The 17,877-nt window shown below is 41.8% G+C and overlaps 1 protein-coding gene and 1 non-coding gene across 9 annotated transcripts in view; one reads left to right on the forward strand and one right to left on the reverse strand.

Moving 5' to 3' along the window:
* The window catches only part of HDAC9 (histone deacetylase 9), a 656,589-nt gene that overhangs the window by 527,111 nt on the left and 111,601 nt on the right, over positions 1-17,877 (reverse strand). The gene's annotated exons all lie outside the window — the stretch shown is intronic.
* On the forward strand, positions 5,557-5,683 carry LOC130274767 (U4atac minor spliceosomal RNA). Its single transcript, XR_008844480.1, has one exon. It is a non-coding gene; the product is annotated as a U4atac minor spliceosomal RNA (small nuclear RNA).

Here is a 17,877-nt window from a genome sequence, read left to right on the forward strand (position 1 = left end):
AACTGATAAGAACAGATTTTTTTTATTGAGCTGAGGAACGTGCTCTCAAATCACCCAACATGCAAGAAAAAGTGCAAACATGTTACACTATAAAAAAAAACATGCACAAAGGATGCGGACTATCGCAAGCCCTTCTCCTATAGGAGAGAGGCCCCCCAACAAACCTTACCCTTCGCCTCCGGACCAAAAAAGGTACCTGTGAGGCTCCATGTTCGATGTCCCTTTTTGCCGAAGCTACTAAGGGACCACAAATGCTCCAGTCATCCCCCTTGGCGTTAGCCAAGGTATCTGCCCACAGTGCCGATAATGGTCGGTACCATGCCAATGCAGGAGTACCCAGGGTGTTTGCAGGGAGGTGCAGAACCTTATGGACACTCACACCTCCCCTAGACCGCCAGGAGGGACACCCAGAAGGGCTACCACATGCTGAAAAATCCTGTGGACACACAACACGCAAAAAGTGACACAAAAATAAATGAATAAGTGAATGTGTGCAGATACACTGCCCGGACCTATAAAAAAAATTATCTGATCCTAGCCATAAGGCCGGGAAGGTGAGTGCCACAAGGTGAAGAGTTCATGGTGCCCATGCTACCACTCAGTGAGTTTCGGCACCTCAGGGTCACCACTCCCCGAGGCACTAAAGTACCTCGGCTCTAGACCCTCTCAGCGAGATCTGGAGAAAACAGGTCACATTAGGGCAGCCGTCAAGCTGATTCCTTAGAAACAGCCACGGAATGCCCTGATACACCCATCCCCACCAGAATGAAACTGATAAGAAAAGATTTTTTTTTAAAGAGCCGAGGCAAGTACTCAAAGTGTGAGAAAAAGTGCAAACGTGTCACACAAAAAAAAAAAAACGTGCACAAAGGATGCGGGCTATCGCTAAGCCCTTCTCCAACAGGAGAGAGGCCCCCCAACAAACCTAACCTTCACCTCCTGGCCAAAAGGCACCTGCAAGGATCCAGGTTCGATGTCCCTTTTCACCAAAACTACTAAGGGGCCGAAAATGCACTTGGCTTCAACCTAGGCGTTAACCAAGGTATCAGCTGAGGAGCCGTATACTGATGGCATCTTGACCAAAGCAAAGATACCCAGGGATTGCAGGGAGGTGAGGAACCAAAAGGCCACACACCTCCCCTAGACAACCAGGAGGGACACCCAGAAGGGCTACTGCATCCTGAGTACAAAGAAAAACACGAACGTGGCACAGTGACATACAAAAAAAAGTGAATAAGTGAATGAGTGCGCTTAAAAATTTCCCTGATCCTAGCCAGGAGGCCAGGATACCAAGGGTGAGTGCAAAAGGTGAAGAGTATGGTGCAGTGCGTTTACTCAGTGAGTTATAACGGCCAGTGAGTTTCGGCACCTCAGAGTCACCACTCCCCAAGGAACAGAAGTACCTCAGCTCTACACCCCCCAACCTCATGGCAAGACCTGGAGGAAACAGGTCACATCAGGACAGCCATCAAACTGATTCCTCAAAACCAGCCCCGGAACACCTGCCCCTCCATGCAGCACTCATCCCCACCAGTCCCATACCGGCGAGACTTCTTCCCCAGTAGGAAACTGATATGAACAGATTTTTTTTTTTTAAGAGCCGAGGCAAGTGCTCTCTATCACCCAAAGTGCAAGAAAAAGTGCAAACGTGTCACATTAAAAAAAATGTGCACAAAGGATGCGGTCTATCGCTAAGCCCTTCTCCAACAGGAGAGAGGCCCCCCCAACAAACCTACCTTTAACCTCCAGGCCAAAAGGCACCTGCAACGATGCCCCTTTTCGCCGAAGTTACTAAGGAGCCAAAAATGCTCCTGGCTTCAACCTAGGCGTTGACCAAGGTATCAGCCTAGGAGCCGTATACTGATGGCATCTTGACCAAAGCCAAGATGCCCAGGGGTTGCAGGGAGGTGAGGGACCTAATGGCCACACACACCTCCCCTAGACCGCCAGGAGGGACACCCAGAAGGGCTACCACATCCTGACAATCCTGTGTACAAAAACAGACACATAAATGTGGCACAGTGACAAACAAAAAAAAAAATAAATAATAAGTGGGCGAGTGCAGATATACTGCCCAGTTATCCAGCCGGATCTATAAAAGTTTCCCTGATCCTAGCCAGAAGGCCGGGATACCAAGGGTGAGTGCTAAAGGTGAAGAGTAATGGTGCAGTGCTTTCACTCAGTGAGTTATAACACACACCCCCCATGGCAAGACCCGGAGGAAACAGGTCACATCAGGACAGCCGTTGAGCTGGTTTCGTTTCACCAGCCCTGAAACACCTGATCCTCCATGCAGCATCCATCCTACATCAATGGCAGAGACTAAACCATTGATAAGAACAGATACTACACTTGATCTCAGCCAAAATTTCGTGAACATAGGACAAATAATAGTCAATATATTAGCAAAATATTCCAAATTCGAGTATGGAATCTTCTGCTCATCACTAATCCTGGGTTACAAATGAAGTTAATGAGAGTTGTGCTGCAGTAACCTGGCATCACTACTACAAACAATATGTGGAGCCAAGGCTTCTGGTGTCCAAACTGACGTAAATAATAAGGAAAATCCAACGCCGCAGGGGTGCCATGTGTTTGTGCCAATCAACTATTAATAGGCTATTAATAGGCTATCCTGTGGCTTGTCCACTGATAATTTTTGGATGGAAGACCCCTTTAACCATTTTTTAAATGAAATTATCTTAATTGAAATCGGTCATCAAATACATATAGTATACTGGGATGCAGCGCTGGCTTAAACATGGCATAATATGTACATGCTTTTTTAAAGCAAGAGGACAATACACAGGAAAAGGAAAAAAATAACATCCTATAGTACACATTTTACACATTGCACTGCAACAGCATGCAAATGGACAAATAAGAAGAGGTCAGAGAATGCAAAAGAGATAAATCACATGCCCTATATATTTTTTAAAAGACCAACGCAGCAAGGGGAGAGGAGTGTAGGGCTATGTTTCCACATAGGTTTTTTCCTGCGTTTTTGGGGAAAACTGCCACTGCAGTTTTTGAGCCAAAGCCAGAAGTATACTCAAATGGAATAGGAAATATAAGGCTAAATTTCTACTTTTTTTTTTTTTTTTGGGGGGGGGGGGGGGGGGGTAAAACACGCAGAGAAAAATGCCAAATCTGCCGTTTATTCAGCCAAAAAACGCTGTGGCCAGATGGTAGCTGCGATTTTGACATAAAAAATGCCAGTGGCTCAATATGCTGGGACTTTTGAAAACTGCCAAGAAGCTGAAAAATGAGAGAAAAAACTCCAAAAAAAAAAACGCCAAAATGAAAAATGCCAAGTAGAAAAAGAATTTAGCGATTTCTCATTGATTTAATGAGAAATCGCAAAATTCTTTTTCTACTTGGCGTTTTTCATTTTGGCATTTTTTTTTTATCCTTTTGGAGTTTTTTCACAATTTTTTCAGCTTCTTGGCTTTTTTCAAAAGTCCCAGCATATTGAGCCACTGGCGATTTTTATGTCAAAATCGCAGCGTTTTTCTCCCATAGAAGTCTATTTTTGCAGGCAGTTTTTATTCTTTTTTGGACTTTAGCAATCCCAAAAAGTGATGGAAATACCTTTTTTGATAAAATTTTTTGTAGGGTACCATTTAAAAATTAAAAAGATACAGTAGTGATGGATAAAATTGTATCTCATATCTCACAGATAATACACTTGATCACTTTTTTTTTTTTTTTTTTTGATTTCCGAGGAACATGCTCTTGATTTTTTTTTTTTATCTAAAGCCGAGGAACGTGCTCTCGATTCACCCAAAGTGCAAGAAAAAGTGAAAACGTGTTACACTAAAAAAACGTGCACAAAGGATGCGGTCTATCGCAAGCCCTTCTCCGATAGGAGAGAGGCCCCCCAACAAACCTTACCCTTCGCCTCCGGACCAAAAGGTACCTGCGAGGTTCCAGGTTCGATGTCCCTTTTCGCCGAAGCTACTAGGGGACCACAAATGCTCCCGCCCGCACAGCCGATAACCGTAGGTACCCTGCCAAAGCAAGAGTACCCTGGGTGTTTGCAGGGGGGTGCGGAACCTAATGGCCACACACACCTCCCCTAGACCGCCAGGAGGGACACCCAGAAGGGCTACCGCATCCTGACAAATCCTGTGAACACACAACACGCAAAAAGTGACACAGTGAGACAAAAAGAAATAAATAAGTGAATGTGTGCAGATATACTCCCCGGACATCCGGCCGGATCTATAAAAATTTCTCTGATCCTAGCCAGAAAGCCAGGAATCAAGAGATTATGGTGCCCGTGCTTCAACTCAGTGAGCCAATACTCCCAGTGAGTTTCGGCACCTCGGGGGTCACCACTCCCCGAGGCACAAAAGTACCTCAGCTCTAGACCCTCTCAGCCTCATGGCAAGACCTGGAGGGAACAGGTCACATCGAGGCAGCCGTCGAGCTCATTCCTCAGAACCAGCCCCGGAAAACCTGCATTCTCCATGCAGCACCCATCCCGGCGTCACCAAAACTGATAAGAACAGATACTACACTTGATCAAAGCCAAAAGGCACTTACACTTGATCACTGGTCAGTAGCTGAACTCACAAGAGAAGGCTGGTTGAATACTCATAGTGAATGGCCAGAACTGCCCCATAAACATGGCTTTGTTTAGTTAAGGCGAGTGGACTTCAAGTTGCAAATAAAACCCATGATTCATTTCTGCAAATCATTTGCATGCCTTTGCATATTCAAGTAAAAGATATCCCATTAGAAAAGCAGCTCCTTTTTAGCTTTGGTGCAAGGTTCTGGTTTCAGCAGTTTATGGTTTAGAAAAAAACATCAGCTTTTGGGTATTTTCATCCCAAAAATAATGGCCCAAATACACTTTTTTTTCTCACCGCAATCTGAGAACTATGGGGGGTAATTTACATTTATCTATTTAACCACGTAATGTGTTCTTTCCCCACATGTATTAAAAAGATGCATGTTTTTCACAAATAGCAAAATTGCTTAGGGTGGTTTCACGCCACATTTCGTACTTACGGTTCCCGTATACGGCTGGGGGGGGCTATACGGTTCCCCTATATGGCTGAGTGCGGGCGCCGCGGTTAAGCCCCTCCTCCCAGCCATATACGGGAACCGTAAGTACAAAACGTGGTGTGAACCAACCCTGAAGCTTTTCTTTTCTTGCACTTATACCATTTTTGAACAGTTTTTCATCTTTTTTTCTTGTTCATTTATTTATACTGTAGCAAATGATATTATATGATTTGTAAACCAGACATTTTTATCGATAAAAATTGCCCAAAAATTGATGTTTTTTGAGCCACAAAGGGATAAAAAAAAGAACCTTGCACTTACTTTTATGGCCTTAAATTGTATTGCTAGGAAATACATACTTCTATTGAGTTCCATAGAACTCAGTATTTAAAAAATAAAACTGACATTTTTTTAAAACCATAAATTAGCTGCTTCTCTAAAGGGATATTTTTTTTCCCTTGAATTGGAACTTGAAGTTTACTCGCTTTAACTAAACAAAGACATGTTTATGGGGCAGTTCTGGTCATTCACTGTCAGTATTTAACCATCCTTCTCTTGGGGTTGAGCTACTGAGCAATGAATGTCTAATGAGGTCAGTACTGCTAACACCACAAACAACACAAAAGCATCACTAGTGTGCAAACACTAGCAAGGTGCAATTTTTGGAATCCAAATTCATGTAAAAAAGTAAGACTATTGGCTGATAATGATTAGAAATATGATTAACTTTGTAGATAAACTTGAAATGATTTAGTCTGTTCATAAGGCTAGTTTTGGGATTTGGCATTGATAGTTATTAAGAAGGCCCTGCCTTGTATGCATGCCTGTGGACTTTGGGAATCCAGGCGGTACTCATTCACTCAGAAAAAAAAACTTGTATCTCTTTTGTCAGTGCCCCTGGAATATGATCTCAGAGCTCCCAATAGTAACATGTCACATTGCTCTCTGCTTTACAGACTATTTCTTGGATACAGCATGGTTAAGGCTCTCCAAGAGGCCTGGTACCTTATGTACTGTTATAAGGACACTTTCTAATTATCCAGAAAACACCTTATTATAAACCCGGAGAAGATGTCTGTCCAGGACTGCCGCAGGCTTCTCAGGAACTATTTCATCAGGGACAGTCCAGATATGAAGGAAGAAGAGGCCTAACATCTATTGACTTCCCCCTCTCCCTCTTGTTTTTTTTTCCTTTCAATAAAGCTTTGGGCCTGTGATCTCCCCTCCATACCCCCTTTATCCCCCCCAACCCCCATGCCCTATTACTGTCTGTAATGCTTCATTGTTTAACTTTGTTTCATAATGGATGCAGGAATGTTAGTGTAGCATGCGGTATGATGTATAGTGTCAGGACACCTGTGCTGTATGTTTTACTGGCAAGCTATGTATGGTAACTGTATTCATTTATTGTGTGCTGCTTCCTAGCCTGCACTGGGATGCAGTACATCGTTTGTATGTGTAATGATGTCTGGTTGCTAAAAAAAAGTTATTTTCAATAAAAAAAAAAAAATAAAATGGCTTATGAGGCCAGTACTTCTAACACCACAAACAAAACAAAAGCATCACTAGTGTGCAAATAAACACTAGAGAGGTGCATTTTTTTAACTCTGAAAAGTAAGACCATTGGCTATTCAGGCCTAGTGATGGGAAATCTTGTTCACTTTGGAGAGTGACTAACAACTACAGGGTGGGCCATTTATATGGATACATCTTAATAAAATGGGAATGGTTGGTGATATTAACTTCCTGTTTGTGGCACATTAGTATATGTGAGGGGGGAAACTTTTCAAGATGGGTGGTGACCATGGTGGCCATTTTGAATCCAATTTTTGTTTTTTCAATAGGAAGAGGGTCATGTGACACATCAAACTTATTGGGAATTTCACAAGAAAAACAATGATGTGCTTGGTTTTAACATAACTTTATTCTTTCATGAGTTATTTACAAGTTTTTGACCACTTATAAAATGTGTTCAATGTGCTGCCATTGTGTTGGATTGCCAATGCAACCCTCTTCTCCTACTCTTCACACACTGATAGCAACACCACAGGAGAAATGCTAGCACATGCTTCCAGTATCCGTAGTTTCAGGTGCTGCACATCTCGTATCTTCACAGCATAGACAATTGCCTTCAGATGACCCCAAAGATAAAAGTCTAAGGGGGTCAGATCGGGAGACCTTGGGGCCATTCAACTGGCCCACGACGACCAATCAACTTTCCAGGAAACTGTTCATCTAGGAATGCTCGGACCTGACACCCATAATGTGGTGGTGCACCATCTTGCTGGAAAAACTCAGGGAACATGCCAGCTTCAGTGCATAAAGAGGGAAACACATCATCATGTAGCAATTTCACATATCCAGTGGCCTTGAGGTTTCCATTGATGAAGAATGGCCCCACTATCTTTGTACCCCATGTGCCACACCATACCATCAATTTTTGTGTTCCAACAGTCTTGGAGGGATCTATTCAATGTGGGTTTGTGTCAGACCAATACCGGTGGTTTTGTTTGTTAACTTTTCCATTCACATAAAAGTTTGCCTCATCACTGAACATGTCGCGTTCCCTGAGTTTTTTTCAGCAAGATGGTGCACCACCACATTATGGGTGTCAGGTCTGAGCATTCCTAGATGAACAGTTTCCTTGAAAGTGGATTGGTCGACGTGGGCCAGTTGAATGGCCCCCAAGGTCTCCCGATCTGACCCCCTTAGACTTTTATCTTTGGTGTCATCTGAAGGCAGTTGTCTATGCTGTGAAGATACGAGATGTGCAGCACCCGAAACTACGGATACTGGAAGCCTGTGCTAGCATTTCTCCTGCGGTGTTGCTATCAGTGTGTGAAGAGTGGGAGAAGAGGGTTGCATTGACAATCCAACACAATGGGCAGCACAATGAACACATTTTATAAGTGGTCAGAAACTTGTAAATAACTCATGAAAGAATAAAGTTACATTAAAACCAAGCACATCATTGTCATTCCCAATAAGTTTGATGTTTCACATGACCCTCTTCCTATTGAAAAAACAAAAGTTGGATTCAAAATGGAGGACTTCAAATTGGCCGCCATGGTCACCACCCATCTTGAAAAGTTTCCCCCCTCACATATACTAATGTGCCACAAACAGGAAGTTAATATCACCAACCATTCCCATTTTATTAAGGTGTATCCATATAAATAGCCCACCCTGTAGTATGTTCAGAAGATTAGTTATTTATTGCTCTGGAGTTGCTGTGCTGTGTCACTCCTCATAATAATTATAATAATAATATTAATAATAATAATAATAATACTTTTTTGTTTAATGCTGATGAACTAATATTTGCTAGGACAGTGTACTAAATAAATTAGCTGACTATCCCTCACTCTTTATAGACTTTTTATAAACTTTTTTTTACACTTTTCTTTTTTACTTTCTCTGTATGATGTGCTCTGGTGCTGTAAAAGTCTCCATTATGGAAATGGGTAAGCCAGACTGCAAATCATACAAAGTATGGCAGTACAATATAAAGCACAGGTTTTCTAAGCTATACATTGCACCACATGCTATACTAACACGCTTCTCAGCCTTTTGGTTAAAATCAAATGTAGTACCTTTCCTGCTAGTTGGCGGTGTAGAAGACCACCAAGGCAGGATGGGGAACTACACAGTAGGACAGGTGTGCCAGGGATGGCTGTGGAGGGCAGAAGTCATCTTTATGAGACCTGTTTCTGCTGGATCTGGCCTTAAGGTCTCGGTAGAGTGAAGGCCGAGGTGCACAAGTGCCCTGGGAGTGGTGATCCCAGGGTGCCGGAATTCACTTGGGATTAGCAACCCCACTTGAAGGAAAGCATGTAGCATGCACTTTTTCTCTCACTCTTCTGGGCATACTCACCCTTAGTATCCCGGCCTTCCGGCTAGGATTGGGGAATTTTTATAGATTCAGTCCGATGTCCGGGCAGTATTACACACTGCGTACATCCACATATGTATTTAATTTTGTCCCTGTGTCCACTTTTTGTGTTCTGTTTGTTCACAAGGATTTGGTAGGGTGCAGTAGCCCTTCTGAGTGTCCCTCCTGCCGGTCTAGGGGAGGTGTGTGTGGCCATGAGGTTCCTCACCTCACTGTTATACCCTGTGGTAACCCTGCTTTGGCAGTATGCCAAACTGGTTTTACTGGTTCCTTGGTGACAACCTGGTTAACGCCTAGTTGTCTGCCGGGAACACTTTCGGTCCCTGAGTAGCTTTGGCAAAAGGGGAAATTGTACCTGGAACCTTGCAGGTGTCTTTTGACATGGAGGCAAAGGGTTTGGTTTGTTGGGGGGCCTCTCTCCTTTCGGAGGAGGGCTTGCGATAGACTGCATCCTCGTGCACGTTTTTTTGTGTGAACACTGGCACTTCTTACTTGCACTTGGGTGATTTGAGAGCATGTACCTTGGCTCTTCAATAAAAATAAAAAATAAACATGCTACAGTAACACTCCGCTCTATCCTGAAAAAAAATATATATATAGTCGAGTAACAAAACATTACAATCTGTTATAGGAGAGGCAAGTGCAGAAGGGTAGGGAGGGTTGAATCAAAGGGTCAAACTACTTAACAAAACATTAGAGGATATGGGGAAGCAGCGGGGCTTTAGTCCTCTTCTTCATCAACAACCGGACTGTCAAGGATGGAATAGTCAATGTAAAGCAGCTCTCATACCACTTTTTCTGGGGGCTTTTCCTTAAAAGTCAGTGGTTTATTCCAACTTGAGGTATCTAAATACAACTTGCTGTAGTCGTTTCTGTTATTTTACTCAATAGAACTTAAAAAATTCAGCAACTCACAGTTTTGTATATGGCCACCAACTTCTGGTAACCGGACACCCTTATAGCATCACATATCAATTCACATAATTCAATAATATTATAAACTGTAATTTTTGCATAATATAAAAAAAGGTTTCCACTATAAATGGGCTACATGAAATGAAATATAATAGCCTGCTAGGCAACCCACTTTTTTTTTCCAAACTTCACCCCACACCCACCATGCATTTACATGTGTATAGTTTGTTCAGTTACAACAATTTACACATGAGCAAGTCTGACAATACTAAGGGCTTTTACGCACTGGCAATAAGAAGGAATGTATTGGTAAAACATTTGCATAATGTTTATCACATGTATCATTTCATACTGTGTCATTTTAAAGAATGTTTTCAGGCAGAATGTTGCTGGGGTCAATATTGCATATAATTTCTATCCTACCCTAACCATGTCTTTGCATAACTTTCTTAGTGCTCCCATAAATGTGCCTCATAAGATCCCCCCAGAATGTCATGTTGTAATGCTTGCTGTCATGTCACAACTAATAGTGCCAGCCAGTAAGTTAAAATTTCTAATGCTACAGCTTCAGTTAGTGTAGCATGTGGTATGATGTATAATGTATGGTTAGTGTATTCATTTATTGCCATGTGGAAGAAATGTCTAAACTAGACAAATGTCTAGTCTAAAAATATAATGTTAATGATCCTGTACGGTGAATGGCATAGACATAAAAAAAATACCAAAATTGCAGATTTTTGGTATAATTGGACAGGAAAGTACTAGTTCCATCCTCACTTAGTGGACTTTGTCCCCGCCTGTGCTTCAGCTTGCACAAAGATAATGCTGCAGCCAGCAGGATTATGTTCTGGATGGTATGGGAATAAGTGTTTTTTTTGGAAGCCATGATTTCTATAAAAAGGAAATTGAATTGTATTATGAAGTATATTAGAAAGGTTAATGTTCTAGATGTCCCATCTTTAGCAAAACTGTCAGCCCCAGTGGCTTTCAGCCCGGCCGCCCGTGCAGCAATCAGTAGGAGTTTGTTATTTCGCCTCCACCAAATCTGGCTCTTAATGAACTGCCTTCTCAAATAAAAAATAAAAAAACTGATTCTAATGAGAGTGATCTAATGTCTGGAGGGGATAAGAAGGAAGGACCACCTGTGACAGAATCCTCTATGAGGCAAATGCTGTCAGAACTTCAGATCTCCTTTACAGACATTCTGCAAAATGCAGTAACAAGTATCCACAATGAAATACAAGCACTAGGCTCCCGTACTTCTCATATTGAGGAGAAGCTGGACAAAGTAATTATAGCCCACAAAACGGTTGCCAGTGAAGTAGGAAAACTAAAAGAAGAACTAAATGCCTTAAAAACTAAAATAATTAATATGGAGGATCGGTCAAGGAGAAACAATCTCCGTAGACGCAGCATTCGAGAAACAATAAAAAATGAAGATCTGTTCACTTACCTGACAGAATTTTTTTCCATTCTATTGCCGCATTGTTCGAACTTAGATTTAACGATCGATAGAGCTCATAGACTACTAAAACCTAGGATGCCCCCTATCGCAGCTTAGAGATGTAATTCTGCAGGTACATTTTTTCCGCACTAAAGAAAAAATATTGGCTGTGATAAGAAATTTGCCTCAGCTACCGGAAAAATGTAATAACATCTAAATTTTTTCAGACCTATCTGCAGCCACATTGTCCAAAAGAAGGGACTTTGCAAAGGAACTCGCTCTCTCCGTGCACATGGCATTATATACAAGTGGGGATTCCCTGTAAAAACTATTATTTCCTTTAAAGGGAACAGATATGTGGCATCCTCCCCCCAGGAACTATTGAAACTCTGCCAGGACTGGGGTCTACAGATTGAGGATATGGAGGCACCTAATGCACACAAAAAAACACCAAACCAGTTACTACTGGACTGGACCAGCGTTAATAAATAAAAAATTATGTTTTGTTTTGTGCATATACATATTTATACAATTATTGTTATATAAGTTTATGCCGGAATAGCATTAATAGAACCTGATGGAATTATTCCATCAATCCCCTTACTGGGTGCATAAGAATGGCACCCAGGACCATACATCGCGTGTGGCGGCCATATCAGTTAATGTATTTCCCTTTTAGTTGCTTTTTCCTATTCTTTCTTGTTTCCTTTCTAATAGTCGAATAAACACAACCTTAGTCTTGTGAGAGCTAGTAAATTTAGTTTTTTTTCATCCACTAGAAATAAATTCATTTTGGTAATATTTTGTCCAGTTGATATTGGAATTTTTATATTTTGCTGAATAATGATGACTGACTATGTAGATAAATGGCATTGAAAGTCCTATCAATGAATGTCAAGGGCCTGAACTCCCCATATAAAAGATCCCTTTTGTTTAAAGAATTTAAACAACACAATACAGGTATCTGTTGTGTACAAGAAACACATTTGAATAATAAAGATCTTTTTAGGTTAACAAACAAATCATTTCCCCATATTAGTTCCTCCCCTCGATTATATAAAAAGGGTGAGGTTTCAATATTAATAAGAGATTCAGTAACCACCACTATCTAATACATGGATAGATCCTGACGGTCGTTACGTTATAGTTGTTTGTACAATTAATAATCTATTATATACAATAGTATCATTGTATAGCCCCAATACTAAACAGCATAAATTCTTTTTTTTTATTTAAAATGACAAATTAAAAAGGTTTTTTACTTAAAAATGGGGATTTTTAACCAAGTACAATGGCCCACTATGGATTCCACAAACACCCGCCAGGCAAATGAACCAACTCCATACACTAAAACCCTCCAAACTTGTCAATTATATGATCCATGGAGAACACAATATCTAGGTAAGTGAGATTTTACTTTTTTTCTCCTCAACATGAGATGTATTCTAGAATTGATTTCTTTTTGGTAGAAAAATCCTTTTTACACTTAGTGGAAACAACAGAAATTGAGGTAATTTCATGGTCAGATCACAGCCCCATTTTGCTCTCCATAAAAGAGCAAGTCCCATATTCACAAGATTCACTATGGAGGTTAAACTCATACATACTGCATCATCCCACCTATATGAAACCAACTGTTGAATCCATTAGTCAATATTTCTCCGATAATGATACCAAAGACGTTTCAGATATTACGCTATGGTGTGCCCATAAGGCAACCATTAGGAGCCACTTTATTAAACAGGGCTCACATTTTAAAAAACTAAATACACAAGAGATATAAAAAAAAATCCAGAATACACTAGCTGTCCTCCATAACCAGAATAAGATCAGTTATGACTCCAAAAGAGTTGAGGAAATCTCTGATCTCAGAGCCCAATTACAACATTTACGCTCCCATAAATGTGACCTTAAATTACAGTGGCTTAAACTATCTCAATACTGGCAGGGAAATAGACCTGGGGCCTAATTTGCTAAACAGTTAAATGGTAAATACTCAAAATCACGAATTACATATATCTATAACTCATGCAGGGAGAAAATAATCGACCCAAAAGGTATTGCAAATGTATTCGCTAAATACTATGGGGCCCTATACAATCTTAAAGAAAACTGTGAATGCTCAACCCGACCCCTTCTTTATCTCATCTTTTTATAGAGAAAGTAAACCTCCCACAAACATCTCCCTCCCAGTTGTCTAAACTTGTGGCCCCTATTGCAGAAATTGAGGTAGTGAAGGCAATTACATTGTTAAAAGCCCAGAAGTCCCCAGGACCAGATGGCCTCTCAAATGATTATTATAATCTACATGGTCTGCATTTCGCCCCATATTTAATTAGGATGTTCAATGAGGCAATAATATCTGCTCGTCTGCTTTTAGACCAATTGCCTTACTGAGATCTTAAACTCTATGCGTCCATCTTAACCAATAGGTTAAACAATATCCTCCCTTCTCTTATAATGAACGATCAGGTTGGCTTTGAAAGGGGTAGACAAACACTAAATGGTACCCGTAGATTTATGGACATCATATCAATACTGGAGCGGCGGCGAATGCCTTCTCTGCTCCTAACTTTAGATGCGGAGAAGGCATTTGACCACGTCCATTGGGGTTACCTGGAGGGAGTACTTCTTAAATTTGATCTTACACATTCATTTTTCAATGCAGTTAAAGCCCTATATAGTGGAACATCAGCAAGGGTCTATACATCTGGAGCATTATTGGAAGAATTTTTAATCTCTAATGGCACTAGACAGTGGTGTCCCCTTTCCCCACAAATTTTTACTCTTGTTATGGAACCTCTTGCCCAAATGATTTGATCCTCAAAATTGATTAAAGGTGTTCAGGTTGGGAATAAAGAGCACAAAATAGGTCTCTTTGCAGACAACGTCATACTGTCTATTAAATCCCCTGAACAATTTTTGAGAGGAATAATAGATATACTTGAGTTATGAGTTATTACAAAATTAATGCGGGGAAGTCACTAGTTTTAGGGCTAGCAATCTCATTAGATATGAAGGTCAAATTACAAAAAGAATATCCATTTACATGGACAGATGGACAAATGCCCTACCTAGGGATCACATTAACTGTCCCATCATCTAATCTGGTGGTCGGTAACTATGATATTCTGATCTCCTCTCTCAAACGAGATATGGAAAAATATGTGAAGATGCCCATCTCTTGGCTAGGTAGAGTGTCCATGATAAGCATGACACTCTTGCCTAAAATCTTTTCCGGAATCTACCAGTCCAGCTGCCATATTCTAGAATTCTCAGTTTACAAAGACTGCTGTTACAGTACATTTGGAAAGGAAAAAAGGCTAGAGTGTCTTCAAAACTCATGTGTTTACCAATAGAGAGAGGAGGTCTAGGATGTCCTGATCTGTTAAATGGGCACTGTCATGATATCAAAAAATTGATATGTTGTAGTACTTAAGTACTACAACATATCTCTAATATAATTTAATTTAAAAAAAGTGATTTTAAACCAGTTTAAAATCACTTTTAAATTCGGCCGCTAGGGGTCGCCCTCCTAGTGGCCGAATGCATTCGGCAGTGACGTCACTACAGAATTTCGACTCATTTAAGCCTGGCAATAAGTCGAAATTCAGTCACTGTGGTGCTCGCTCCCGCCTGTCAATCAAACAGGCGAGAGCGAGCACTCTGATAGCTGGGGCTGCGCGCATTGGTGCGCTGATCCTCCAGATGGGTAAGTCTGATAAATATATATGTTATACACATCTGGCATGAGTAGTGCTGGGCGGTATGGCCTAAAATGAATATCACAGTATTTTTTTTTTTTATCGCGGTATCACGGTGTAAAATGTGCCCCCCGCGAGCGCTACCATCACTGCTAGCGGGGTCCCTGTGCCCACTAGCGGTGTCACAAGAATGCCGAGCGCGGCTCTGTCAGCTCTCAGGGTACGGGAACAGATTTAAAAGCCTTGCGCGCAGCTAACATAGTAATGCGCATGGCGTAGCGCTCCTAGTGCTGCCTACGTTAGCCCTACGCTATTTGCGTAGTGCTGCACCTGCGCAGTACTACGTGAGGCTTTTAAATCTGTTCCCGTACCCTGAGAGCTGACAGGGACGGGGAACAGAGCCGCGCTCGGCATTCTTGTGACACCGCTAGTGGGCACAGGGACCCCGCTAGCGGTGGGGATTGATCGTGCTGACAGGCGCAGCGGGGGGACACAGTAAATAGATTAGCTTCTGTGGGACAAGTGAGGGCGCCGCGCTGGGCTCTACAATTGATCCGGAGGGTGGGCGAGGGGCCCGACTGGTATAGTGGTATGGGCAAAAATCCATACCGTGGGAGAAAAAAAAACGGTATCCGGTTCATACCGGTACTGTATACCGCCCAGCACTAGGCATGAGTGTTATTTATCTGATAGGGTGCCTCCAGCTGTTTCAAAACTACAATTCTTAGCATGGCCTGACAGCTACTAGCAATCATGGCATGCTGGGAGTTGTAGTTGGGAAACAGCTGGAGGCACCCTATTAGAAAAAGAACTCTCATGCATAGATGATCTAAGGGCGGAAGCAAGCGCCCAGCAAGGCCTCAGTGACGTCGCGCCTGTTGGGAAGCGCTGCTTCCTGCCCTGCTTTATAGAGCAGATTTAGAAGCACAAAATCTGCTCTATTAAAGCGATTTAAAAAAAATTTGAAGCCAGGTAGATGATAACTCAAAACAGTTGGTTGATGTTGAGACAGCCCAAAGTTCTGCAGTCTCATTTAAAATATATGTATCCAAATGAAGAGGAAGAAACATTAGAGCGACTCACCCAAGGCCAGTGAAGATCTTTATTTATTCATGTGGCAAGGTACAGCTGGATATCACAACGGGAAGGCTCAGATGTTACGTGGGGGAGCAGCAGATGTCTCCGGGCCACGGTCCGTATCGCGCAGTAAATGCGCTTCGTCAGGCCCCTAGGGCGTCTGTCGTCAGTTCCTGCTTTATTCAATCAGGTTGCCATAGTGATGTAAACAAAAAACATTACGTGCACACCAAGTGAGTTAAAAACAGGTACAAAAAATACAAAACTATTCTCCTATGTTTAAAGCTAAAATGCCCCCCTTTCCACCGCATTCGCGAACACGTCCGCTCGTTGCGGACTGGAAAAGGGGCACCACGACTCATTTCCCATATGCAGATACAACATAATTCAAACTCGAGTGAGATTAAATTTTCTGCGCTGGAGCGTGTGGAATACAACCAAAAAGGCAGAAATAAAGATGAGACGCTATTGGTAAAAGAGGCCCGGTGGATCATCCGATTGGACGCCAACGGCCCGATCGGATTAAACGACAAGAATGAATTAAGCGTGCTCATATAAACCATCCGTATTAATCAGATCGTTAGCTTTAAACATAGGAGAATAGTTTTGTATTTTTTGTACCTGTTTTTAACTCACTTGGTGTGCACGTAATGTTTTTTGTTTACATCACTATGGTAACCTGATTGAATAAAGCAGGAACTGACGACAGACGCCCTAGGGGCCTGACGCAGCGCATTTACTGCGCGATACGGACCGTGGCCCGGAGACGTCTGCTGCTCCCCCACGTAACATCTGAGCCTTCCCGTTGTGATATCCAGCTGTACTTGCCACATGAATAAATAAAGATCTTCACTGGCCTTGGGTGAGTTGCTCTAATGTTTCTTCCTCTTCATGTGGATACATGTTATCACTGACTTTGTTACATATGAGCACCACCCGCAAGAGCACATATACCTCCTCTAAGCTGCACCTGCTTGAGTAGATCTGCACACTCGTCCTCTGTCTCAAAAGTTAACCCACTAGTGCCAGATCTCTCCTTTCAACATAATTTAAAATATACTTTGGAGTAGCCGTCTCTCAACCCCATATAAAAAGTGTCTGCTCCCTACAGTAAAGCAGTAATACAACTCTGGTCTCTCCCAAAGATATCACAACTTCTGTTGACACTATCTCCAATAGACTTAGCTCTAAATGCAAAGTAGGGGTATTTTTTAACTTTCAGATATTTCAGACTCTTCAGGCCTATCATCCTTTGCTACTATTGCAGATAAATTTAATCTCCCAATATTGAATTCTATAAGTATCTGCAAATTAGACATTATATAAATTCCATTAAACTGTTTCCAGAGACCACACGCCCTCTCAATAGCTCCTGGTTTTATTCTCCACACACATCACAAAAAGGCATTTCACGAGCATATATTACACTCTCTCCTAGCTCTGATATTCTTTTATGCTGTCATAAATGGGAGAAAGACTTGGGAAGGACTTTTTCTTTGGTCCAATGGGAAGGAGCATACATACTGAGTACAGACGTTTCCCATTGTGTCTCACACCTAGAGATATCAAGGAAGCTGCTGTACCGTTGGTATATTACCCCATATAAACTTTCCAAAATGTATCCGGGTTGCTCAGACCTGTGCTGGAGATGCGACCTGAAAGTAAGCACTCTTCTGCACATATGGAGGGAGTGTGATGCCATTAAACCATTATAGGTTCAGATCTCTACACTGCTATGTACAATCATAAATGTATCATGTCAATGGGGACCAGAAACAGCCTTATTGCATATGGGTATAAGGGAGGAAAATATATAAATTAAAACTATACTA

The sequence above is a fragment of the Hyla sarda genome, chromosome 5 (genome assembly GCF_029499605.1).
Source record: "Hyla sarda isolate aHylSar1 chromosome 5, aHylSar1.hap1, whole genome shotgun sequence".
In the NCBI taxonomy this organism is placed as follows: domain Eukaryota; kingdom Metazoa; phylum Chordata; class Amphibia; order Anura; family Hylidae; genus Hyla; species Hyla sarda.